Source organism: Musa acuminata, chromosome BXJ2-2, assembly GCF_036884655.1.
Source record: "Musa acuminata AAA Group cultivar baxijiao chromosome BXJ2-2, Cavendish_Baxijiao_AAA, whole genome shotgun sequence".
Lineage (NCBI taxonomy): Eukaryota > Viridiplantae > Streptophyta > Magnoliopsida > Zingiberales > Musaceae > Musa > Musa acuminata.
The window spans coordinates 14824423-14851782 of record NC_088339.1 but is presented as its reverse complement, the minus strand read 5'-3'; the positions used below and the strand labels follow the sequence as shown (position 1 = coordinate 14851782).

The 27360-nt window shown below is 36.0% G+C and overlaps 1 pseudogene; it reads right to left on the bottom strand.

Moving 5' to 3' along the window:
- Window positions 1-18021, bottom strand: part of LOC135604767 (uncharacterized) — a 59334-nt pseudogene extending 41313 nt beyond the window's left edge.
- Window positions 18022-27360: the final 9339 nt, after the last annotated feature.

Genomic DNA, 27360 nt, shown 5'->3' with positions numbered 1-27360 from the left:
AAAAACGAGCCAAGTTCGGTGTACCAAGTCTTGGAGCTTAACGAAGCCGATAAATAGCTTTTTGTAGTTTACAAATATGCCTTGGATATTGAGGGTGGATGAAGCCAGGAGGTTGCTGCATGAAGACATCGTCATTTAGAGTCTCTTATAAAAAAGCATTGTTAACATTGAGTTATCATAAATGCTAGCCTTTTGAGATGACCAAACTCAAAATAAGTCGGATTTATATGGGTTTAACAATGAGACTAAATGACTCTATGAAGTCAACACTAGAAAGTTGATGAAACCCTTTGGCCACTAGATGTACTTTATATCTAGCAATCAATCCATCTGGATTCCGCTTAATTCGAAAGACCTAGTTACACCCAATAATATTTTGTGTAGGATGAGAGGGTACAAGGGTCCATATAGAATTATGAATGAGGGCATCATATTTGTAATCACATCAAATATTTAAGTTATGAATTGATTTCCTTTCCTTACTTGTTATTATAATTTAAGGAAATCTTAATCTACTTCCTTATTTGTTGATATGAATTAAGGAAATAACTAGTAAGTATTCCAAATATGATGATATCATATTTGTTAGTATATTAAATGGAAATAATTTAAATTTATTTCCCTTAATAGAGGATCACCTCCTCCTATTTAAATGGAGGGATTTCTCTCCTTCGTTCCTCACCTAGTCGAGCCTGGCAACGGGAGGAACGAGGAGTTACACCCTGTTGACAAGAGAACGAGGAGTTACACCCTGTTGACAAGAGGTAGGTTTCCCTACCTTTCTTAAAAGTTTTAGCTTTTATTTTGATTCTTTAAATGTTGAAAGTTTTATAGTTTGAAAAATGTGTATCAATTCTTTAAATGTCAATTTTTTTTGTATTAAAGTAATCAGTTAAAGTTTTCATAATATTCTTTGACCCATGATTAAGGTTTTTATTGTAGAATTAAATATGTTCAAAAGGTATATGTTTTATATGATATATTTTTTGTATTATAGTTTATCTTTAATCTTATCTGGATTAAAATCTTGTTAGACTAGAATATGTTATCAAAAATCCTATTTTTTGATATTCTTTGATCTGAAATTTAAAATATATTATTCTGAATGATTTAAAATATGATTAGAATATGTTGAAATTTTATGTGTTGATAACATGATTTTTATTTGAATTTAGAAAGCTATTCCTTGTATTAAAACTTATCTCCTAGTCCCTCTTTTAATATCTTATGATTTCTAGTCAAATTAAGAATGTTATTTCTTTGTATTAAAGTTTTTCTCCTCATCTATCTTTTAATGCATTATTATGTTTTTATTTATGTTGTTAATGGGTATATGCTATGACTAGTCCATGGGCTAAGGCTGGGCCAGTTTTATGTAATGCATGCTTAATCATGTATAATGCACATGACCAGTAGATGGACTGGCTCAATCTAGCCCAATATTATTGTTGAACTTGAGCCCAAATATTGATTGAATTAAACTAGACTTGATTAGTCTAGATCAATTCAAGGTGATTCCGAATTGATTGACTTATTCAAGTTAGTTTAACCTAAATTGAACTTAATCTAGTCTAAATTATACTAGTCTAGGGTGGTTCCAGACCAGTTAAATAAGGATTAGAGATCAGTTCAGTTAGGCTCTAGTAAATCGAGTTCAATTGAATCGATTAAACTAGAGTTCAAGTCAATCGAGGGTTAATTTATATTATTTGATATTGATGATTTTTGAAAGAGATGTTTTAAATATGTTATTTCATCCCGAAATGGATATGACCAGTGTGAGATTATATTCCTGCCGAGAGCAGGTAGGGCGATTCCCTTGGGGGATTAGCGGGCCGTCAGACGTGGCGGTTGGACGGTTCCTCCATCCGCTGTTGGGAGGAACGTGTCCCCACTTTGGCGGGTGTGGGACACCACTCCATCCGCTGTTGGGAGTGTGATATGAGTTTGCCTCCATCCATTGTTGGGAGAACACAAACTCATCCCGTAGGATAAAGCCTCTCCATCCGCTGTTGGGGGAGTGCTCCTTCGGGTACTTGATATACGCCAATGGGATGATTGATTGAATTTTGGTCATGTATTTATCTTGATTTGACTTTTGGGGTTCCTACTCAGCATTGCTGAATTTTCTTTGTTTTTGATTTTCAGAGCAACCTTCCTCTAGTACTAAATCGGATTCCAGTGGAGAGCGAACCTTCCTCTACCGCTAGGTAGAGCCACTTGGATGACTTTGAAGTTAACTTTTCTATTTGTAATTTGATGAATAAATGAATTGTAATAAATGGTTATAGATGATGAATAAAGTGATGTTTATTTACTTGGCTTGTGTGAAAATATATATATAAAAAAAAATCCAGGATGTGACAATTTTTATGGTATCAGAGCATGGTCTAGGGCCTGTAGGTGTATTAGGTCCCTTGATTGACTTTAACCAATGATTGTCTTTAACCTATTATAAGAGTAATAGAGTCAATTCCAAAGATTAGTGGTTTTATCACTCGGGGTGCTCATGGTCGCAATGCTACTAGTGTACGCACTCGGAGAGGTGTTCATACAAATAATAAGTTGGAAACTCTTTGACAGTTGATCAGATATATAGAAACTGTGTTATTACTATTAAAGGTCATGATTTGCTAGTAGATCTTATTATACTATAATTTCAAGATTTCGATGCTATCTTGGGTATGGACTGACTTTCAACATACCATGCAAGTGTCGATTGTTTCCGGAAGACTATTACTTTTTCACCCTTAGATCAACCATCTTTCAAGTTCATTGGGATTCAAGAAAAGTTCCCTTCTATTATTTCAGCCTTGAGTGCTACCCAACTATTACTGAAGGGATGTCAAGGATACTTGGCCTTTATTTCTGGAGAAGAATCTAAGAAGCCAGTATTAAAGGACATCCCCATTGTATGGGATTTTCCAGATGTTTTTCCTGAAGATCTACTTGCACTACCACCAAATAGACAGATTGAATTTACAATTGATCTTCTACCTGGTATTGCACCTATTTCTAAACCTCCGTATAGAATGGCACCAATTGAGTTAGAGGAGTTAAAGAAACAGATCCAAGAACTTTTGGACAAGGGTTTTATTCGACCGAGTGTATCACCTTGGGGTGCCCCTATCCTATTTGTGAAGAAGAAAGATGGATCTATGCGACTATGCATTGATTATAGACAACTCAACCAAGTGACCATAAAAAATAAATATCCTCTTCCCCGAATAGATGACCTATTTGATCAACTTCAAGGTACTCAGGTATACTCAAAGATTGATTTGAGATCCGGGTATCATCAATTGAAGATAAGGGAAGGAGACATACAGAAAACTGCCTTTAGAACAAGATATGGTCATTATGAATTCTTAGTAATGCCTTTTGGACTCACAAATGCACCAGCTGCCTTCATGGATCTCATGAATAGAGTATTCCACCGTTATCTCGATAAATTTGTAATTGTGTTTATTGATGATATCTTGATCTACTCCAAAAGCATAGCAGAGCATGAACACCATCTTAAGACAGTTCTGGAAGTCCTAAGGCGAGAGGAACTATATGCCAAGTTAAGTAAGTGTAACTTTTGGCTCAATGAAATTATGTTTCTCGGTCATGTAATTTCGAGCGCTGGCATATCTGTTGACCCTCACAAGATTGAAGCTGTGATAAAATGGAAGCAGCCTTCTAATGTTTCAGAGATTAGAAGCTTCTTGGGTTTGGCTGGATACTATAGAAGATTCGTAGAAGGCTTTTCAAAAATAGCAACACCATTGACCAAGTTGACACAAAAGAACATAAAATTCATGTGGGATGATAAATGTCAACAAAGTTTTCAAGAATTGAAGAAGAAATTAACTAGTGCGCCTATCTTGGTGATTCCTTCAGGGGGAGAAGGTTTTGTAGTGTATAGTGATGCCTCACTACAAGGGCTTGGTTGCGTTCTAATGCAAAACGAGAGGGTAGTTGCTTATGCATCGAGGCAATTAAAGCCTCATGAAAAGAACTATCCTACTCATGACTTAGAGCTAGCAGCTATCATTTTTGCACTGAAAATTTGGAGGCATTATCTATATGGACAGACTTTCGAAATCTTCACAGATCATAAGAGTCTCAAATATATTTTCACACAGAAAGATTTAAATATGAGACAAAGAAGGTGGTTGGACTTTCTAAAGGATTATGATTTTAATATCAACTACCATCCTGGGAAAGCTAATGTAGTTGCTGATGCCTTAAGCAGAAATACCTACAGTCTTGTAGCCTATATGAATATTCAAATGAATTCTATGATAACGGAGTTAGCAGACTTAAAACTTAAACTTTTATCGGAGACAAATAAAGGTTTTCTTGTGTGTTTAATGGCACAATCATTTTTGGTGGAAAAGGTTAAAGAAGGTCAAAAGGAAGATACATATCTTCAAATGATAGTTAAGGAAATAGCTCAAGGATCTAGACTTGAATTCCTCCAAGCCGAAGATGGTTCTATTACATTCCACAATCGACTTTGTGTTCCCGAAAGCCATCCAGTAAAGATGCAATTATTAGAGGAGGCACATAGATCAAAATTTAATATACATCCCGGGACTACTAAGATGTATCGAGATTTACGCCAAAACTATTGGTGGCGTAGTATGAAGAGAGATATAGCAGAGTTTGTTTCTAAATGTCTGATATGTCAACAAGTGAAGATAGAACATCGAGTACCTGCGGGAAAGTTGCAAAGGATTTCGATTCCTGAATGGAAGTGGGAGCAAGTCACTATGGATTTTGTGACAGGATTAACCAAGACTGTGAAAGGATATGACGGAATTTGGGTAATAGTAGACAGACTTACTAAATCTGCTCACTTCCTTCCAATTAACAAGAAGTATTCATTGGATAAACTAGCAAGCTTATATATTAAGGAAATCATTCGATATCATGGGGTGCCAGTTAGCATTATCTCAGATAGAGATCCAAGATTCACCTCCAAATTTTGGGGAAGTCTACAAAAATCTTTGGGCACGCAGTTAAAGTTTAGTACAGCCTTTCACCCCCAAACTGATGGTCAATCTGAAAGGACAATACAAACTCTTGAAGATCTCTTAAGAGCATGTGCTTTGGACTTTGGTGGGAGTTGGGATATGCACTTACATCTAATTGAGTTTTCTTATAATAATAGTTACCACTCTAGCATACAGATGGCTCCATTTGAAGCTCTTTATGGAAGAAAGTGCAGATCACCTGTATATTGGGATGAGGTGGGAGAACGGAAGCTTTTGAGGCCTCAATTAATTCAAAAAGAAGCTGATAATATTCGAATTATACGCCAAAGATTATTAACAGCTCAAAGTCGTCAGAAAAGTTATGCAGATCGAAGGCGAAGAGATCTAGAGTTCGAAGTTGGTGAGCACGTCTTCTTAAAGGTGTCGCTAACCAAGGGAGTTATGAGGTTTGGTCAAAGGGGAAAGTTAGCCCCAAGATTTATTGGCCCATTTGAGATCTTACAAAAGGTTGGGTCTGTAGCATACAGATTGGCATTGCCCCTGGCTTTGGCTAGCATCCATGATGTATTCCACGTGTCAATGCTTCGAAGATATATCAGGGATCCATCACATGTCATATCTTACCAACCTCTACAATTACGAGATGATGCCACTTTTAGAGAACAACCAACCCAGATCTTGGAAAGAAAAGAACATGTTCTAAGGAATAAAATTATACCTTTGGTAAAGATTTGTTGGCAACACCATTCAGACCAAGAGGCAACATGGGAAAGAGAAGAAGATATGCGAGAGCAGTATCCTCATCTATTCTATTAAGGTAAGCTAAATTTGGGGACCAAATTTCCTATAGGAGGGGAGAAATGTAATCACATCAAATATTTAAGTTATGAATTGATTTCCTTTCCTTACTTGTTATTATAATTTAAGGAAATCTTAATCTACTTCCTTGTTTGTTGATATGAATTAAGGAAATAACTAGTAAGTATTCCAAATATGATGATATCATATTTGTTAGTATATTAAATGGAAATAATTTATATTTATTTCCCTTAATAGAGGCTCACCTCCTCCTATTTAAAGGGAGGGATTTCTCTCCTTCGTTCCTCACCTAGTCGAGCCCGGCAGCGGGAGGAACGAGGAGTTACACCCTGTTGACAAGAGAACGAGGAGTTACACCCTGTTGACAAGAGGTAGGTTTCCCTACCTTTCTTAAAAGTTTTAGCTTTTATTTTGATTCTTTAAATGTTGAAAGTTTTATAGTTTGAAAAATGTGTATCAATTCTTTAAATGTCAAATTTTTTTGTATTAAAGTAATCAGTTAAAGTTTTCATAATATTCTTTGACCCATGATTAAGGTTTTTATTGTAGAATTAAATATGTTCAAAAGGTATATGTTTTATATGATATATTTTCTGTATTATAATTTATCTTTAATCTTATCCGGATTAAAATCTTGTTAGACTAGAATATGTTATCAAAAATCTCATTTTTTGATATTCTTTGATCTGAAATTTAAAATATATTATTCTGAATGATTTAAAATATGATTAGAATATGTTGAAATTTTATGTGTTGAAAACATGATTTTTATTTGAATTTAGAAAGCTATTCCTTGTATTAAAACTTATCTCCTAGTCCCTCTTTTAATGTCTTATGATTTCTAGTCAAATTAAGAATGTTATTTCTTTGTATTAAAGCTTTTCTCCTCATCTATCTTTTAATGCATTATTATGTTTTTATTTATGTTGTTAATGGGTATATGCTATGACTAGTCCATGGGCTAAGGCTGGGCCAATTTTATGTAATGCATGCTTAATCATGTATAATGCACATAACCAGTAGATGGACTGGCTCAATCTAGCCCAATATTATTGTTGAACTTGAGCCCAAATATTGATTGAATTAAACTAGACTTGATTAGTCTAGATCAATTCAGGGTGATTCCGAATTGATTGACTTATTCAAGTTAGTTTAACCTAAATTGAACTTAATCTAGTCTAAATTATACTAGTCTAGGGTGGTTCCAAACCAGTTAAATAAGGATTAGAGATCAGTTCAGTTAGGCTCTAGTAAATCGAGTACAATTGAATCGATTAAACTAGAGTTCAAGTTAATTGAGGGTTAATTTATATTATTTGATATTGATGATTTTTGAAAGAGATGTTTTAAATATGTTATTTCATCCCGAAATGGATATGACCAGTGTGAGATTATATTCCTGCCGAGAGCAGGTAGGGCGATTCCCTTCGGGGATTAGCGGGCCGTCAGACGTGGCGGCTGGACGGTTCCTCCATCCGCTGTTGGGAGGAACGTGTCCCCACTTTGGCGGGTGTGGGACACCACTCCATCCGCTGTTGGGAGTGTGATATGAGTTTACCTCCATCCGCTGTTGGGAGAACACAAACTCATCCCGTAGGATAAAGCCTCTCCATCCGCTGTTGGGGGAGTGCTCCTTCGGGTACTTGATATACGCCAATGGGATGATTGATTGAATTTTGGTCATGTATTTATCTTGATTTGACTTTTAGGGTTCCTACTCAGTATTGCTGAATTTTCTTTGTTTTTGATTTTCAGAGCAACCTTCCTCTAATACTAAATCGGATTCCAGTGGAGAGCGAACTTTCCTCTACCGCTAGGTAGAGCCACTTGGATGACTCTTGAAGTTAACTTTTCTATTTGTAATTTGATAAATAAATGAATTGTAATAAATGGTTATAGATGATGAATAAAGTGATGTTTATTTATTTGGCCTGTGTGAAAAAAAAAAAAAAAATCTAGGATGTGACAATATTCTTCACACATGGCTTTACACCAATATGAAGATTTTTGGGCTTGAGTAATTGTGGTAGATTCAATATATTCTGACGAGGATTTTGTGATAGCATGTAGGTCAAGGACTTGTCATAGTTTAAATATACCACTTTTGGAGCATATTGTCATTGGATGTCCAAGAGCTATAGGGTGTGCTGTAGGTATGGGCGATGTAGAGGCACTGACATGGGTTGGGGCAAGCTGAGGTACTTCAATACATTGGTACCAAGAGAAGATAAAGGTAGTGGTTATGTTTACAAGGGCATTACTTCAATAGTAGAGAAACCTTGTGAAGAAGGGAGAGGAGCAATGGAGGGAGTGAGGAGCTTTTGAACCAAGAGAAGAGAAGAGTGTGGATCCTAAGGAGAAGGACTGGATGGTGGTATGGGAGACTCAGTTGATGGGATCGGTGATGTACTCCAATGATGTATGTTTGTTGGAGTAGGTTGCACAACAGGAGACTCAAGGTTTTGAAACCGAAAAGTAGTCTCTATAAAAATAACATGACGAGACGTAAAGAATTTTTGAGTTTGGGGTTTATAGCATCGAAAGGCATTATGTTCAATAGAGTACCCAATGAAAACATAAGGTTTAGATTTTGATATTATCTTATGTGAGGCATAAGAATAGAGCCATAGATAACATAAACATCCAAACACTTTGAGTTTTTGAAGGTTTGGAGATTTATGAAATAGTTTTTCAAATGATGAATCGTACTGGAGGACTGGAGTGAGCATACAATTAATGAGGTAGACGGTAGCTTGAAAGGCTCCGGTCTAAAAAGTTGTTGGCATGGAGGCTTGATGTAAGAGTGTTAGACGAGTTTCAACTATATGTCGATGTTTACGTTCAGTAGAGCCAATAAGTTGAGGAGTATATGGGGGTGACTTAAGGTGTTGTATACCACAAGCAGAGAGGTAGGATGTGAGGGCTTGATATTCGCCACCACCATCGAAGTAAATTATTTTAATTGTAAGTTAACTAGAGATAAGAGGGGTATTTATAGGCCTCAAGCAAATTCAAACTTGGAGCCTAAAAGTGTCTCATCCCGGGTTTCCCAAGTACTAGCAGTACCACTACCTGTGCTTGGTGGTACTACCTCCTGTAGCACACTAGGTGGTACCATCGCCCAGTCTAGTAGTACCACTGCTTGATAGAGCTCGAAGATCGAGCTCTCGAGGTACCACCACCTGACAGGGGATGTACCATCGCTTGACACCCTACCACTAGGTGGTGCCACCGCCTAGTTTGGTGATACCACCACTTGATAGTCTCTCGGAGACTGTGTTTCAGTGGTACCGCTTGATAGACTAGCAGTACCACTGGCCAGACCAACGGTACCACCGCTTGACATAATCTCGGAGACTGTGCCACATCGATTCCACTTATTAGGTCATTGTTTGGGCCTTTCACTTGGCTCAATACAACCCAAACTTGAGCTTAGTTGGCCCCTAATTGAGTTGGCCTAATTACATTCTAAACCGACTCAATTAGACTCTAAACTAACTCGATCTAAACATAATCGATTACAAGCGAATTCTATATTGTCCGGCATGTCATTAGTTCTTCCGGTGCTACATCCGATCTTTCGACGCATCATCCTCTTCTTCGGCGTATTGCCCAATCAGCATATTATCTTCTCGCAACATATGATCTCCTAGGTGCAATGTATGATCTTCTTGGCTTGATGCCTGAATTCACAGACTAAAGCCTTCTGCCAACACGTCGACTGATCCTTTGGCCCAACATCTGATTCCTCCTGCTTTAATCGATTTGCCTTTTCTGATCGAAACTAGTTCTACGTCACTTAAATGCACATTAGATGACAAACATATCAATTGATTTCATCATCAAAATCTGACATTTAACAATCTCTCCCTTTTTGATGATGATAACTAATTGATGACAGAGTTAACCTTAACTCCCCCTATCAACATGCCATATTGATAGAACCTAGAATTCAAATTGAATTCAAGTCAAAGAAAATTTAATCATGAAAATTTCATCATTGCATGCTTCATGAATATTGAAAGAACCAGTCATAATATTGCATGCAACATTAATCATGCATAATCAAAATATCCAAGTACATCATCCTATGCATGATCATCATCATACCTTCTCCCCCTTTGTCATCAACAAAAAGGGAAAGTGCAACTATCAAGTTTTAAAGATATAAAAACTTAGCTATTTAGCAAAATTTTCATCACTTTAGAACATTCAAGCTAGTAATTTTCTTTCTTCTCTTTTGAGAAGTTCAATTTTTTGCTTCCTTTACAAGTTAGTAAGTTATCGAATTTTGCATGTTAAGCTAGCAATTTCAATGTACCAGATAGCAAGTTCTTTCTTCTCTTTTGAGAAGCGAAAGCTAGCTATTTTGCTTCCTAGCAAGTTTTTCTCTTTACAATTTATAAGCTAGTAAATTTAGCAAGTTTTACATCATTTTAGAACATGCAAGCTAGTGAGTTCTTTCTCCCCCTTTGTCATTGTCAAAAAGAAAGGAAGAATATAGTTTTGTAATTCTTTTCCCTTTACATCAATTTTCACGTCACAAAGATAAATTTAAATCAAATGTGATAAGGTATACAATTTATGAATATAAGGGAGTATCATAAATAAGAATGATATAATATCAAAGATTATTTGAATACTAAGAGATATGATTCATATAGAAAATTTTCTCTTAAACGAAATGCAAGAATCATATGAGAATAAAGAGCAAGAGATCTTGATTCATAAAAGAAAATCTCAAGTTCAGAAATCAAGAGAAGGTTCATGATTTGATTAGAAAAAAAATCTCATTTGGATTCAAATCATCAAAATCATTTTCAAGAGATTCAAAATAGCATAAATTGATTTATCAATCTCTTGATATGCTAGCGATTTTCTTTCTCCCCTTTTTCAATATAAACAAGAAAGAAGAAGAGGAAAATTTTTTAATAGTGCAATTCATTTCCTTCTTACATTAATGCTCTAAGAATCATATAAATACAAAGGTAATCATATGAAAATCATGACATGAAAGATGAAAGATCAAGAAAGATCAATTCGTAAATGATTCATCTTGACAAATCTTTTTTTTAGTAAATAAAAAAAAATCTTAGGAGATTAAATAGTCAATGATCTTCAAAGGTAATCTTATATTATAAAATTTGAGAAATCAAGAGAAAAATCATGATTCATTTGGATAAATCTCAATAAGAAGATACAAGAACACATAATAAGATATCTTGATTTAAAAATGATTTCAAGTTATAAATCTCGAGAAATTAAGATCATGATTTCGATAAAACCCATTAAATTTAAATTATCAAAATCAATTTCATGGTTCACAAAATTCATAACATAAATAGATTCATTAATAAGGATTTTTAAGATGAAAACTCGATAAGATAGAGATTGAAAAAATTTTAAGAAAAATACTTTCCACTTTTTAGTTGTTTCAATTTAAGTGATTTGATTTCTTACAAGCATGCCTAAGTTTTTACACTAAATCAAAACATGCATCATTATTTAAAACGAAAGTGCAAGATTTATCACAAAAATCATCACATATAACTTCAAAATCTCATACATAAAATCATCAAGCATTGTACTAAAACTTTTAATATTTTCATTACATCATTACATCATTATACATCATTAAATCATCAAAATTGATTTCATCAAATATGAAGTATTTTCAAAATCATTTTGTTTGTTGTAGTAATGTATTTTTCTTTTCAAGTGAATCTAACTTTTCATACTTAGTGCTAGGAATTAACATGCAATTGTCATACTTAAATTTTTTTTTTAATCACTTACAAAGAGAAGCATGATATTTTTTTATATTTTATATTTTATATTTTACTAACTAATTTAAAAATAACTCATGAAAAAGTATCAAGTAATTTCAAATTAAAGTAAAAGAATTTCGTTTGAGTTGTTTACCTCATTGTCGAGAGTCACCAAAGAGAAGTTCGCCACTTCGTCTTTATCAGTTTGTTCTTTATCTTCGAATGAACTTGATTCATCCCAAGCTGCCCTGAATATTTTCTTCTTCTTTGGTAGCTTCTTCTTTTTAAGTTCATTTTTACCTTTTGATTCTTGTTTTTGTTAGGATCAAGAGCGACACTAAGAGGGGGGGTGAATTAGTGCAGTGGAAAACTTTTCGAATTTGAAAGACTTTGTTTCGATTAAAATTGATTCCGACGAAAATGGTTTTGATTTAATCTGTTTCAGAGAGAATTTGAACTTGAAAGCTTTTCATAAAAGTGTAAGAGAAGATTAAAGAGATTTCGTAAAATCTTCATACGATTAAAAACGATCTCACAGGGTGTTTACTTAAAAGTGTATGTGAGATGTAGGCATAGTAAAAGCACAGTAAGGAGGAGAGGCAGTTTGCTATAAAAGTAAATTGCTCAAAGTAAATGCAAACCGAGTTTTAGAGTTGTTCGGTCAATGTGACCTACATCTACTTTTGAATTCCTCCTACAACGAGGTCACCAGCGTCTACTCAAGGCCTTCCTTCAATAGGTGAAGACCAACTACCTTTTACAATGCATTCTTCTTTTCACGGGTTTAGGAGAGAACCCTTACAAGTCTCACACCTCTTTTTAATGATCTCAAAACTTAGAAAGGGAGGAGGAGAACTCTAGCACTTGTTTACAACACTTTTACACCCCAACAACTCAAGATTATCTCAATGCTTTCATGCCCTTTTATGCATAAAAGGGTAGGGTTTTTATAGGCCCCAATGACTTCAAAAATAGAGCCAAAAAGTATCTAATCCCGGATTTCCAGGGTCCTAGCGGTACCACCACCTGACATGGGCGGTACCATCACTGGCAGTAATAGCTGTTGGCGGTACCACCGCCTAAACCACTTGGGAGACTAGATCTTCTAAGCAGTGCCACCACCGACCATGTTTTTAGGGGTTGTTTATTAGGCTATTCAATCCAGCCTAAATCAGCCCTATTAAGGGTCCAGTTGGCCCCTAATTAAGTTAGTGGGATTACCTCCTAATCCTAACTTAATTTATGCTCTAACTACGATAATTAAGACATAATCACAGCTCTTCTTGTTTCGATGCGTCAATTGCTCTTTCGGTAAGCTTTCGACGTACTTCTGGCGAACATCCGATGAACTCTCGACAATACTCTGGCGGACTCTGGGCAAGATCCTAAACTTTATGACGATCTTCTTAGCAAGTTCTGATGAGTTTCTTTGGCAAACTCCTGGACTTCTCGATTGGTTCCGGCAGAACTTCCGACGAACGTTCGGACTTTCAACAAACTCTCGAACTCCCAACATGATCTCAATCTTGACTCCGGCATAACACCTGCTTTATGTCTTACTGCTATCATAGTTAATCCTCATACTTTTTTTAACATATAGATTAGATCAAATAAATTACAATTGACTTTATCATCAAAATTCGAGATTCAACAATCTCTCCCTTTTTTATGATGACAATCAATTGATGACGGAGTTAACCTTAACTCCCCCTATCTATATGCCATACTTGAGAAAAGATACTCTTGAATTCAAAGCATTTGAATTCAAGTATCAAACTGATAAGTTAGATTCATTTAAACTTATCAACATGCACATCGTGATTACTATCATGATCTAACATTCTCAAAATGATGTCAAGGCATGACATCCATTTTCAAGTATGATATTTCAAATATGAAAGATGACAAAGATAGCAATTCATCATTCTATGGCAAGATATCAATTGTAAAATAGCAAGTCAAGCTCTAGATATCTTATCATAATGACGAAAATTTATCAAGCAAACATTTCAAGTATATATGATGAAATATATTGTATGCATTTGTCATTAATTTACCACATTTTGGTATTATTTCTCCTCCTTTGTCATCAACAAAAAGAAGAACGATTCAACAATGTAAGTGTGGTAAAAATTCATGCCACATTTCAATTTGTATTTGACGATACCAATCATATCATTCAAAAGTTCTCATATTAAAAGTTATAAATATTTAAAGAGATAGCTTCCATAAACTTTTCCCCTTTTTTATTATCAAAACTTTGTATAAAGGAAAGTAAGGAGAAAATCTATTAAGAGCCAACTTTGTGAAATGATTTGAATCAAGTCAAAAATGATAACAGAGTTTCATTAAATCATGCTTCAATTTTCATAAGGATCAAGATATTCATGTGAAATCAACTCCTCATTCTTGCAAGTGTTCATCTCATAAAAAAATAAAAAGTCTTCCTTTATTAAGAAAGAATTCATGTGAAAGAATCATCATATGAAGGATAAAAGAAATTTCATAAATAAACCTTCATAATGAGAGGAGCATCACATCAAATCTATTTCTCATTAAAAATTCACAAGAGATAAATCCATGAGAGATGCATTTATCAATGAAATCCATGGAGTGATTGAGTGTATCAAAAATCATTAAGTGATGGAGTAAGGGTATGAAGTAAACTTGATACCAAGGAAGATAAAAATGAAATAAGTTCATGAAAGCTCCATTTATGAGATACAAAAAAATAATCCAAAAAAGATATACATCAAATCAATGCATTTGGATAAATTAACATTCCTAACTCTCTTCTAATAAAATCATATTGTTCTTCACTTAAAGGTTTTGTAAAGATATCGGCTAATTGATGTTTCATATCAATAAACTCTAAGATTACATCATCATTTTTAATATGATCTCGTATAAAATGATGTCTAATATCAATATGTTTAGTTCTAGAGTGTTGAATGAGATTTTTTGTTAAACATATTACACTTATGTTATCACATTTTATGGGAATATTTTTAAGATAAATCTTATAATCCTCTAAAGTGTTTTTCATCTACACAACTTGTGTACAATATGCACTAGTTGCAATGTACTCAGCTTCGATTGTAAATAGTGCAACCGAGTTTTGTTTCTTGGAAGTCTAAGAAACAAGTGCGTGTTCTAAAAATTGACAAGTTCCGGATGTGCTTGTTTATCTAATCTACATCCTGTATAATTCGCATCAGCATATGCAATTAGTTCAAAGTTCTCAGATTTTGGATACCATAATCCTAGATTTATGGTACCTTTAAGATATCTAAGAATTCTCTTAACTGTTTTAAGATGAGATATCTTAGGATTAAATTAAAACCTAGCACAAAGACCTACACTAAACATGATATCTGGTCTAGTTACGGTGAGGTATAGTAAACTTCTTATCAAACCCCTATAAGCTTTTTGATAAAAGCATTCTCCACTTTCATCAATGTCTAACTTAGTGGAGGTACTCATGGGAGTATTGATAGCCTTTGAGCTATCCATATTAAACCTTTTTAGCAAATCTAAAGCATATTTTGTTTGACTAAAAAAAATACCACTACTTAGTTGTTTGATTTATAAGCCTAAAAAGAAAATTAATTCCCCCATTAAACTTATTTCAAATTCAAAACTCATACTTTTAGCAAATGATTCACAAAGAGATTCATTCGTGGAACCAAAAATAATATCAACATAAATTTGAATAATAAAAAAATATTTTTTATTGATAAACAATATAGTATCGACCTTGCCTTTAGAGAAATTATTATGAATTAGAAATGAGCTAAGTCTCTCATACTAAGCTCTTGGGGCTTGTTTCAATCCATAGATAGCTTTAGTCAATTTAAACACATGATTAGGAAAATTATTATTCTCAAATCCGGACGGTTGTTCAACATAAACTTCTTCGGAAATAAAGCCATTAAGAAAATCACTTTTAATATCTATTTAAAATAATTTAAAATTATTACTACTAGCATAAGCAAGGAGCATCCTTATGGTTTCTAATTGAGCCAAAGGAGCGAAGGTTTCTTTGTAATCAATACCTTCTTCTTGTTTGAATCCTTTGGCAACTAATCTGGCCTTGTTTCTAACCACGATACCAAATTCTTCTTGCTTGTTTCTAAAGACCCATTTAGTACCAATAACTAAATGGTCATTTGACCTAGGAACAAGCTTCCACGTCTCATTTTTCTCAAATTGATTTAACTCATCTTGCATTGCAATAACCCATGAATCATCTTTCAAAGTCTCGTCGATGAATTTAGGTTCAATTTGGGAGAGAAAAATAGCGTTTTCACAAAAATTCTTAAAAGAGGAACGAGTTTGAACCTCTTTAGATGCGTCTCCTATGATTAGCTCCTTAGGATGAGCATCTGCATACTTTTAATCCTTGGGTAAGGATGTTTTGGAAGTAGATGCATCCAAGTTGCTAGATGGAGAAAGGGTTTCATTTAAATTCAAGGCATCAAAATTAACATCATCATCAAAATTATTTTTCTTAACTTCAAAAACTTCATTAAAAACAACATTAATAGATTCTTCTATAATTAAAGTTCTTTTATTAAATATACGAAATGCTTTAGAAATAGAAGAATAGCCAAGAAAAATTCCTTCATCGGATTTAGCATTAAATTTTCCTAAGGCATCTTTTTTATTCAAGATAAAACACTTACACCCAAAAACTTTAAAATATAAAACATTAGGTTTTTTGTTATTCCATAACTCATAAGGAGTTTTGGTGAGTAAGGGTCTTACTAGAACTCTATTCATGACATAGCATGCCGTGTTTATGGCTTCGGCCCAAAAATATTTGGGTAGGCTATATTCATTTAACATGGTTCTTATCATTTCTTATAGATTTCTATTCTTTCTTTCACTGTTCCATTTTGTTGAGGATTTCTTGGAGTAGAGAAGTTATAATTGTATCCATTAGATTCATGAAATTCTTAGAAATCATGATTTTGAAATTCACCACCATGATCACTTCGAATTGACAAAATCATAAAACCCTTTTCATTTTGAACAAGTTTACAAAACTTGAAGAAATACCTAAAGCATTCACTTTTGTGTATCAAAAAATAAGTCCATGTGTATCTACTATAATCATCTGTGACGACAAATACGTATTTGTTACCTCCTAGTCTTGATGTAGAAATTGGTCCGAACAAGTCCATATGGATCAATTCAAAGGTCTAGAAGTGCTTATTTAGTTCTTAAGTTTGAAGCTATATTTTATTTATTTTCCTAGTTGACATACATCACACACATTATCTTTGACGAACTTGATATGAGGAATTCCTCTTACAAGTCCTTTAGATGAAATTTGAGAGATTAGTTTCATGCTAGCATGACCTAATCTCCTATGCCAAAGCCAAGCATTGTCATTTAAAACTGAAAAACATATTTCATTACAAAGATCATAAATGTCGATAGTGTATACATTATTTTGTTCTAGAGTAATCATAGATATATTTTTATGTGATTTTTCTATAATACAAGTATTAGATTCAAATCTAACAATATATCCTTTATCACACAATTGACTAATGCTCAAAAAGTTATGCATTAAGCCATCAACTAACAACACATCTTCAATAAAAAAAGTTAGATGTGTTACCTATAGTTCTATTGCCAATGATTTTACCCTTGTTATTATCTCTGAAGGTGACATATCTTTCGTCTAGGCTAGTGAGCTTAGAGAATTGAGATGGATCATCTCTTGCTCCTAGCTTATAATGGTATACGTTTCTACAAAAGAGGATGATTTTTGATCTTGGGTGCCTCAAAAATCGATCGACTTAACTTATCATTTTGCATATAATCCTTTATGGTTCCTTTAGGAACCCAAATCAATTTGTGTGGAATACACTTCTTAAATGGACAATGATAAGCTACATATCCAAGTTTGTAACAAAAGTTACATTTGTTTTGGGGTGAAATATGTAAGATAGGGCCTTTAACAAAGGTGGTTGGATTTTGGTGAGAGCTACTCACATATCCGATTACACTTCTTTTATGAATGTGACCCTCATTAGTAAGGATCATGTTTAAGGACTTGCTACCAACCTCAAATTTTTCTAAGGTTTCTTTGAATAGCAAGTTTTCCTTTTTAAGTATTTTTACTTTATGACATATCGTACATGGAGCTAAACAATCATTATGCTCAACTTTTAAACTATTGTAATCACTAATAAGATAATCATGCTCCTTTCTTATAATTTATATTTTTTACTAATTGATTTGCATTCATCAAATAAATTATGAATATCATTTAATAGTTCATCAAATGATAAATTTGCATCAATTGAACTTGTTACCTCATCTCCAATGGCCATTAGTGCACAGTGAGCAACTTGCTCGGTGTTGGGTGGCTCCTTTTCTTCAGATGCAGTTGAGTCATCCCATGTTGCTTTGAGAGCCTTCTTCTTTAGTGTCATCTTCTTAGCTTGGGGACATTCGCTCTTGTAATATCTCATCTTCTTACATTCATAGCATATTACTGTATCTTTCTTGGGTTCAAATTTATTTTTAGCATCATTTTTAAATTTATTCCTTCTTATAAATTTTTTAAATTTCCTTGTTAAAAGTACCAAGTCTTCATCAAGGTTCTCATCACTTAAGTTTTCTGTCAAGTGATTTTCTTGGGTTTTTGAATGGTCGTGACTTTAGGGTTCCAACTCTTTGGAAGGGATCTTAAAACTTTATTAATGAGTTCAAAATCCGAGAAACCTTTACCAAGTCTTTTTAGACCATTGATGACATCTGTAAATTGGGTGTACATGTCTCCAATGGTCTCACTCGGTTTCATCCAAAATAACTCATAAGTGTGCACTAAAAGATTAATTTTCGGCTCCTTCACTCTACTAGTGCCTTCATGAGTCTCTTCGAGTGTATGCTAAATATCAAAAATTGTTTCACAAATCGACACTCGATTAAACTTGTTTTTATTTAATGCACAAAACAAGGCATTCATAGCCTTGGCATTTAAAGTAAAAGTCCTCTTCTCCAACTCATTCCAATCGATCATTGGAAGAGAAGACTTTTGAAAAATGTTTTCAACAATATTCCAAAGCTCAAAATCTATTAAAATTAGGAAGATCCTCATTCTAGTCTTCTAATATATGTAATTCATCCCATTGAACATGGGAGGATGTGTAATTGAATGATCCTCTTGGTTGCCAGCAAATGTCATCATTCTTGTGTTTTAAACCAAACAAGAGTGAACCTTACTCTGATAGCAATTGTTATGGTCAAGAGCCGCACTAAGAGGGGGGGTAAATTAGTGTATGGAAAACTTTCCAAATTTGAAAGACTTTGTTTCGATTAAAACTGATTCCGACGAAAATGGTTTTGATTCAATCTGTTTTAGAGAGAATTTGAACTTGAAAACTTTTCGTAAAAGTGTAAGAGAAGATTAAAAAGATTTGTAGTAATGTAAATTACACAAATGAAAATCGTTGGTTTCGTAAAATCTTTGTACAACTAAAAACGATCTCACAAGGTATTTACTTGAAAGCATATGTAAGATGTAGGCGTAGTAAAAGCACAGTAAGGAGGAGAGGCAGTTTGCTATAAAAGTAAAATGCTAAAAGTAAATGCAAACCAAGCTTTAGAGTGGTTCGATCAATGTGACCTACATCCACTTTTCGATTCCTCCTCCAACGAGGTCACCGGCATCCACTAAAGGCCTTCCTTCAATAGGTGAAGACTAACCATCTCTTACAATGCTTTCTCCTTTTCACGAGTTTAGGAGAGAACCCTTACAAGTCTCACACCTCTCTTGAATGATTTCAAAACTTAGAAAGGGAGGAGGAGAACTCTAGCACTTGTTTATAACACTTTTATACCCCAATAACTCAAGATTATCTCAATGCTTTCGTGCCCTTTCATGCAGAAAAGGGTGGGGTTTTTATAGGCCCCAATGGCTTCAAAAATGGAGCTAAAAAGTGTCTAATCCTAGATTTCCGGAGTCCTGGCGATACCACCACTATTACTGGGCGGTACCACCGCCTGACACCTAACACTAGCGGTACTACCACTCAGTCTGAGTGGTACCACTACTTGACAGAGCTCGGAGACCAAGCTCTGGCGGTACCACCGCCTGATAGGGGCGGTACCACCGCTGGCAGCAATAATTGCTGACGATACCACCGCCTAGTCTGGGCGGTACTACCACCCAAACCACTTGGGACACTAGGTCTTCTAGGTGGTGCCACCACCGGCCATGTTTTTAAGGGCTGATTGGGCTATTCAATCTAGCCCAAATCAGCCCTATTAAGGGCCCCAATTGGCCCCTAATTAAGTTAGTGGGATTACCTCCTAATCCTAACTTAATTTATGCTATAACTACGATAATTAAGACATGATCACAACTCTTCTTATTCTAGTGCGTCAATTGCTCTTTCGACGAGTTTTTGGCATACTTCCGGCGAACATTCGACGAACTCTCGACAATGCTCCGGCGGACTCCTGGCAAGCTCTTAGACTTTACGATGATCTTCTTGGCAAGTTCTGACGAGCTTCTTTGATAAGCTCCTGGACTTCTCGGTTGGTTCTGGCAAAACTTCCGACGAACGTTTAGACTTCCTACGAACGTTTAGACTTCCGATGAACTCTCAAACTCCTAGTGTGATCTCGATCTTGACTCTAGCACAACACCTGCTTTATATCTTACTACTATCATAGTTAATTCTATACCCTTTTCTCAATATATAGATTATATCAAACAAATTACAATTGACTTCATCATCAAAATCCGAGATTCAATAGTTTTAAGTAATTTTTAAGTTTTATCGTGAGAAGTTCAAAGTCATCATCACTTGAGCTTTCGCTCGAATCATCATCTTGAGTTCTAAGTACTAAATTCTTCATATTCTTTGGAATGTTGTTCTCAAGTTCTTCATGTGCATTGCATGTTGTTTTATAGGTCATCAAAGACCTAATAAGTTCTTCAATCGAAAAATTATTTAAATCATTAGCCTCTTGAATGGTCATTACTTTATGGTCCCAACTCTTTGGAAGGGATCTCAAGATTTTATTAATAAGTTTAAGGTTCAAAAAACATATGCCAAGAGTTTTTAAATTATTAATGACATCCGTAAAACAGATGTACATGTCTCTAATAGTCTCACTTAATTCCATACGAAATAATTCAAAAGCATACATCAAAATATTTATTTTAGAGTCTTTAACTCTATTAGTGCCTTCGTGTGTGATTTCGAATGTATACCAAATGTCAAAAGTCATTTCGTAAGTAGAAACCCAATTGAATTCATTTTTGTCTAAAGAGCAAAATAGAGCGTTCATAGCTCTAGCACTTAAGGAAAAAGTTTTCTTATCCAAATCATTACATTCTTTCATTGGAGTAGAAGACTTTTTAAAATCGTTTTCGATAATATTCCACAAATTCAAATCCATAGAAAGCAAGAAATCTCTCATTCGAGTTTTTCAATAAGTGTAGTCTGTCCCATTGAATATGGGAGACGAACAATAGAAAAACCATCTTAAAAGTCAAAAAGAGACATTTCTCTTAGGTGTTAAACCAAAAGAGAAAAACATAGCTATGATACCAACTGTTAGGATCGAGTCGGCACTAAGAGGGGCAGTGAATTAGTGCAGTGGATAAAAACATCGGTTCAAAAATCTTCATACCTTAAAAAATGATTTCAATGAAAACCGTTTTAGAGAGATGTTAACTTAAAAGCGTTTTCATAAGGTAGTGAGAGTAGTAAGCAAGTAAGATAGTTTGTAGTAAGGGAAAATAGTAAGAACTAAAATGCAATCTATTTTATAGTGGTTCAGTCATCGTGACCTACATCCACTCCGCTGATTCCCCTTCCATTGAGGCCACGGGCATCTATTAACGATATTCTTTCAACAGGCAAAGATCAACTACCATTTTATAACTCAATTATCCTTTTCACAGGATTAGAAGACAACCTTTATACCCCCCCCCCCCACTTACTCCTCTTTTAAACTATACTAAGACTTAGAGCTTTTAGAGGAGTTCACACAAAATTGCAACAACATTTTCTTCCTTTTTTTGCTCTCAATTCTTGTGTAAGTTAACCAGGGATGAGAGGGGTATTTATAGGCCTCAAGTGTGTTGAATCTCATATTTTGATGATGAAACCAATTGATAAGTGTTTATGATTTGATATGAGTTTTGAGTGACGTAGGATGCTTTGATCAGGGAGAGATATTTAAAGTAGGAAGAATCATATTAGGCCAGAGGAAAACATGTCAGAAGATTGGACGTCAGGCCGGAGGATTAGTCGACGTATCGACAGAAGGCTTCGGGCCATGGATTTGGGCATCGGACCAAGAAGAGCAGATATTGCACCAAGAATATCGAAGTTATGGAGGTCAATTGGCCGATTGGGCAATAGGCCACAAGAGAGGACGATGCACCGAAGAATCGGATGAAGCGTCGATGGACCAATGACATGCCGGATGACATGATTCATGCTTAGTAATAATTGTCTAGATCGAAGTGTATTTTTATTTGTGCAGGATTAACTATGATAGCAAGGCATAAAACAAAATGAAGTCCTAGAGTCAAGAATGCGATTTCGTTGGGAGTTCGAGAGTTCGAGAGTTCATCGGAAGTCCGGACGTTCGTCGAAAGTTCTGCCGAAACCAACCGAGAAATCCCAGAGCTTGCCAAAGAAGCTCGTCAGAACTCACCAAGAAGATCATCATGAAGTCTAGGAGCTCGCTGGGAATCGGCTGGAACATTGCCGAGAGATCGTTTGAAGTTCGCCGGAAGCTCGCCAGAAGAAACCTAGACTTACGAATTTTGTTTAGCTTAGTAAATGTCTTAAAATTCATAGTTAGCACATAATAGAGATTAGAATTGGGCCAACCCAATTAGGAGATAGTTGAGCCAAGTTTGGGATATGTTGGGCCAAGAGAAAGGCCCAAACAGTGACCAAACAGGTGAAACCATCATGGCATAGTCTCTAAGACTATGTCAAGCGGTGGTACCGCCAGTTTGGGTGGTGGTACCACCCAGACTCAGTCTCCGAGACTGTCTGGGTGGTGGTACCACTAGTTTGGGTAGTGGTACCTCCCAGTATCAGGTTACAGGTAATGGTACCGTCGGCAGCAATGCTGCCAGCGGTGGTACCGCCTAGTAGAAGATTCTACGGCGGTAGTACCGCCCAGGAATAGCAGTGGTACCATCAACACTCAGGAAACCTAGGATGAGACCTTTTTAGGCTCCAAGTTTGAATCAACTTGAAGCCTATAAATACCCCTCTCATTCCTGGTTAAACTACACACAACTGAGAGAAAAAAAGAAAGAAAACTCTGTTGTACTTATGTGTGAAACTCCTCTCAAAGTTCTAAGTGTTAGAATAGTATGAGAGAGAAGTAAGTGGGGGTGTAAGGGTTATCTCCTAAACCCGGTAAAAGGAGAATTGAGTTGTAAAATGTGGTTGGTCTTCGCCTATTAAAGGAAGACCGATAGTGGATGTTGGTGGCCTCGACGGAAGAGGAATCGACGGAGTTGATGTAGGTCACGATGACCGAACCACTATAAAAATCCGGTTTGCCTTTTCTTTTGTGTAATTTATCTTACTGCAAACCTCCTTACTTACTATTTTTAATATGTTTACAAATATGCTTTCAAGTTTACATCTTCCGAAATCGGATTTAATCGCACGAAACGAAATTTTCAGAACCGACATTTTTACCGCTACACTAATTCACACACACCCTCCCCCCCCCCCCCCCCCCCGCGCCCCTCTTAGTGCCACTCTTGATCCAAACAGTTGGTATCAGAGCCTCGTTATTTCTCATTTGGTTTAATACCCAAGAGAAATGACTCCTTTCGGCTTTCAAGAGGGTCACTCTCTCATTCGTCCTCCCTTATTCAATGGGACGGACTACACATATTGAAAAACTCGAATGAGAGTTTTCTTGCTTTTCTTGGATTTAAATTTATGGAATATTATTGAAAATGATTTTCGAAGGTCTTCTCTTCCAATGAACCATTGGAATGATTTGGAGAAGAAGACTTTTTCTCTAAATGCAAAGGCTATGGATGCTCTATTTTGCGCCTTTGATAAAACTGAGTTTAATAGGGTTTCTACTTGCAAAAATGCTTTCGATACTTAGCACACTCTTGAAATTACACATGAAGGCACTACTAGAGTTAAAGATTCTAAAGTCAATCTTTTAATACACGATTTCGAACTATTTTGAATGAAACCAAGCGAAACATTTGTTGACATATACACCCGTTTTACGGATGTTGTCAATGGTTTAAAAGCTCTTGGTAAAACTTTTTCGAATTTGAATTTGTTGGTAAAGTTTTACGATTACTTTCTAAAAATTGGAATTCAAAAGTAATGGCTATTCAAGAATCAAAAATTTTGAATAATTTTTTTATCGAAGAACTTATCGGGTCTTTAATGGCCTACGAAATGACCAATGTAGCACAAAACAAACTTGAGAACAACCTTCCAAAGAATATGAAGGATTTCGGACTTAGAACAATTGAAGACCACTCGAGCATAAGCTTAAGTGATGGTGAACTTAAACTCCTCCCTTCTATCAATATGGCATATTGATAGGAGTAGTTAAGGTTAACTCTGTTATCAATTGGTTGTTATCATCAAAAAGGGGGAGATTGTTGAATCTCGTATTTTGATGATGAAACCAATTGATAAGTGTTTATGATTTGATATGTGCTTTTACCTATATTGTGATTTTGATTCCTTGGAATTACTTGAGATTTGAATTTGAATTATAAAATTTCTTATGAATGAATTGAAATCTTTTTCTCCAATATTTCCTTTTACGATTTACTAAGGAGAATATCTTTTTAAGAATTCATGACTGAAAATTTATTTTGAAGATCTTTTACTATTTGACCTCCTATAATTTTACTTGTTTTACATCCACTATACTCTTCCATACACTTTCAAAGTTAATACCTTTACGAAATGGTTTTTCATCGGAAATGGATTTAATTATAATGAAGTTTTGAACCGATGTAATTTTTACCGCTACACCAATTCACCCCCCTCTTAGTGCCAACTCTTTTCCTAACAAAATGGATTCAAACTTGGTGCCTAAAAGTATCTCATCCTGGGTTTCTCAAGTATTGGCGGTACCATCGCCTGCAACACTAACACTAGGCAGTACCACTATCCAGTCTGGAGGTACCACCGCTTAACAGAGCTCGGAGACCGAGCTCTGGTGGTACCACCACTTAACAAGGGCAGTACCACCACCTGGCAGTCTCTCGGAGATTGTGTCTGGATGGTACCACCACCCAAATTGACGGTACCACCACCTGACACAATCTCGGAGACTGTGTCATTACGGTTCCACTTATTGGGTCATTGTTTGGGCCTTTTACTTGGCTCAACACAGCCTAAACTTGGGCTTAGTTGGTCCCTAATTGAGTTGGCATAATTACATTCTGAACTGACTCAATTAGACTCTAAACTAACTCGATCTAAATATATTTGATTACAAGCGAATCCTATGTTGTCCGACATGTCATTAGTTCTTCTGGTGCTTCATCCGATCTTTCGATACATAGTTCTCTCCTTCGGCATATTGCTCAATTAGTATATTATCTTCTCGCAACATCCAATCTCCTTGGTGCAATGTTCGATCTTCTTAGCTCGTTGCCCAAATTCATGGACCGAAATCTTCTACCGACACATCGACCGATCCTCCAGCCCGACGTCCAATCTTCTGACATGTTTGCTCCGACCCAACGTCTAATTCCTCCTGCTTTAATCGATTTACCTTTTCTGATCGAAGCTAGTCCTACATCACTTAAACGCACATTAGATGACAAATACATCAATTGATTTCATCATCAAAATCCAAGATTTAATAGGAAGAAGTATGAGTCGAGTTCTATAGACTTTTGTAGAGTGGTCAACTTTATCACACAGCTGGCAAACAACTCTTTGTTGATTTGTGTGATCAGGACGCTAAGGCTAAGGATAATTGAAGTAGTTACCTTGATGGTTGTGATTAAAATATTGATGAGATAGAGGAGGGGAGGTTTGTTGAGAGCCTGCAAATTCAGGAGACATGCTTGCCAAACCTTTGTTGATGGTTTTGTTGTACCCATTGCTCTTCTTCTTGGATTTTTGACTGACTTGAGCTTTGATGGATGGTCTTGACAACTTGTCCTCACACCTGAGATATATCTCATAGTCAGTCAACTTATCATAGAGTTTTTCAAATGATATCGGTGAGTCACGTGCTCATATTGCTACTGCTAGTTCCTTATACTCGTCCCTAAGGTCGTTAAGTGTATAGATAATAACTTTTTCATCACTAAGATTATGATCTATTAGGGTCAAGTTAACGATAATAACTTTTATATTTTGTAGATAGTCAGTAATAGTACTTCTCTCTTGTTTTGTTTGCATGAGACTAGATAGGAGACTAAGCAGGCGAGTGCGTGAATGATTTGCCAAGGTGGTTTACAGCTTGCACTTGGCTTTGGCGGCAGTCACATTAAGATATGAGTGGGGCAAGGGATCCAACGATTAAATTTTGAATTGTTTGAAGGATGATACGATCTTGGCATAACCATAGTTTGTAGTCTAGATTTGGTATTGGACTAGGTGCTCTTGGGATGTTGAGCATTGTTGGTGGACAACGAAGAGAGCCGTCGATGTAGCCTAATAGATTATAGCCAAATAGGAGATTAGAAAATTGAGCATGCTAGGATGCCTAATTACCATATTTGGATAACTTAAAGGGAGTGAGAGTTGTAACGAAAATAAGGCCAGAAAAGTACTATGATATCTTATAGAAACAGTATCTGAAGCGTCAGATATAGATGATAAAAACATGCTGAGCATATGTACCAATACGAGGAAGCAAGATGGGAGTCTGCAATGATCAGCTACGTTGGAACTGTTGCTATAGTGATGATAGTGATCAGGAAGAGACGCGGGAAGAGCAATACTATTCTGCTGCGAGGAGATCTCCTATACCGATCACAGCTCCAACCGTCGAAAAAACTTGGGATCTGTACTAGTCACTGTCCAGCTTTCCAAGCGAAAGGGTCTGCTTGTATTTGTCGTGTGATGGCTTTGCCTTGACAAGTCTTCACTTTGGGCATTAATTTCAAGCAAGTATAAGCTATGGGATCCATGCTGCCACTGTTAGCGTTTCAGCTGTTGTCGTTGATGCTGCTGGAAGCAACGACTGTAGCAGCATCGGTACCACCGTCACTGAACGTGTTACGGATTGCAGTTCTGTGAGAGGCTGCGACTTGCACTTCGGTGAAAGGCTACGACAGAGGATGCAGGGGAAGAGGGGGAAGGCGGCGTTGACAAGGTTTGATGTCAGGCACAGCGGCTGGTGGCGGTGCGGCTGGCTCTCGATCCTAGTCAGGTTGATGTTCCGGAAGGCGAAGAAAGCAGGTTTGCTGTCTTCAACCCAAGAAAACTGTGATTGTCCGCTCTGTTGTAGAATCCATCCGCTGTTGCTGCTGCAAGGTAGCTTCTTCCTGGGTGAATCCTCGTGATATGGCGTGCTGTTCCCCTCCACCAAGGGATTCTGGGCCAGCCAGCCTTGCGCAGAAGACTGTGGGGTGGGGCTGCTGAGTCCCTCTCGCCCCTCCTGTGTATCATTTGCCCAAAAAGCGATCGGGGCTGCTACAGGAGGTGACCGCTAGATTGAGGATGGCCATGAAGAAGGGGCCATCGCACTATCGGTCTCGGCTTGTCCTTCTCAGCCGTGAGCGGCAGCCAATACTTGGAGAGTTTGGAACAGAGGAAGAACGCCTT